This window comes from Bubalus kerabau, chromosome 14 (assembly GCF_029407905.1).
Source record: "Bubalus kerabau isolate K-KA32 ecotype Philippines breed swamp buffalo chromosome 14, PCC_UOA_SB_1v2, whole genome shotgun sequence".
In the NCBI taxonomy this organism is placed as follows: domain Eukaryota; kingdom Metazoa; phylum Chordata; class Mammalia; order Artiodactyla; family Bovidae; genus Bubalus; species Bubalus kerabau.
In genome coordinates this window covers 46,741,920-46,743,169 of record NC_073637.1, presented here as the reverse complement: position 1 = coordinate 46,743,169, position 1,250 = coordinate 46,741,920, and the positions used below count along the sequence as shown (strand labels likewise).

At 37.3% G+C, this 1,250-nt stretch overlaps 1 non-coding gene across 1 annotated transcript; it reads right to left on the bottom strand.

The window, feature by feature from the left end:
- Nucleotides 1-732: 732 nt before the first annotated feature.
- Nucleotides 733-805, bottom strand: TRNAW-CCA (transfer RNA tryptophan (anticodon CCA)). The gene has a single exon. It is a non-coding gene; the product is annotated as a tRNA-Trp (tRNA).
- Nucleotides 806-1,250: the final 445 nt, after the last annotated feature.

Here is a 1,250-nt window from a genome sequence, read left to right as displayed (position 1 = left end):
TTCGTCCAATAATATTCAAGGAATTAAAGACAAAATTGGAAATAGGACTTGGATTTTCTAATTTCTAGTTTGCTTTCCACTATGCCAAACTACTCTTTTTTTTTTTTTTAAAGGATTGCTCAGCTTAAATTCTGACCATGCCATCAACAAATAGAGTTTTCATTTCTGAAATTGTGATTGAAGGTTATAATAATCACCCTAGTTATGCATTCTTCACAGAATTGCTATGATTAATAAAATGAGTCAATATTTGTGAAATTGTCTTATAAATTCTATAGGTCAATACACATACTATGTATAAGTTTCCTACATAATAAAATAACCTACATAAACTTTAAAGTTTTTTTCTTCCTACTTAGACTTGTGGAAAAAATATATTAGTCATATGATTCCAAAACCAAAGAGAGGAAAAGAGAAAAATACAGGAAAATAAGTGCTTCCACAGCTGCCCCAATCCACATTCTTATCTCCTAGGAATGTGTATGAGTAACTATTTCCACATAGCCTTGAGTTGTCAAATTTCTGGATTTTTGTCTTTCTAAAAGAGGTGAAAAATAATAATCATGGCTGCTCTGGTTGCCTATTGCTATATTTCAAATAGTGAAAGTGAAGTCGCTCAGTCATGTCCGACTCTTTGTGACCCCGTGGACTGTAGCCTACCAGGCTTCTCCGTCCATGGGATTCTCCAGGCAAGAGTACTGGAGTGGGTTACCATTTCCTTCTCCAGGGGATCTTCCTGACCCAGGGATTGAACCTGGGCCTCCCGCATTGGAGGCAGACACTTTAACCTCTGAGCCACCAGGGATAATTCAGCCCATAATGGCACTCACAAACCTTCAGTTACAAGCAGAACATTGTGAGGACACCTCATCTCTGCTCCATGCAACTGAAACAGCTCAGTTGAAGCTGGAAGATCTGCTTCCAACATGGCATATTCACATGGCTGGAGAGTTGTTACTGGCTATTGGTTCCTATCCACACAAGCCTCTCTAATGGGAAGCTTGTGCTTTCTCACAGTATGGTGGTTCAGTTCTAAAAAAAGAGAGAGAGAGAGAGAAAGTATATGGAAACTGCCAGTGTCTAGAAGCTTTCACCCAGAAACTGATACTGCAGCATGGTTTTTAGTATATAAATTTTTGGTGGTTTTTTTTTTGGTGTGATTTTAAACAGGATTGTTTACTTACCTTCTATTTCTGATATTTGTTAATACAAAGAAATGCAACAGACTTCTATGTATTAATCTTATACCA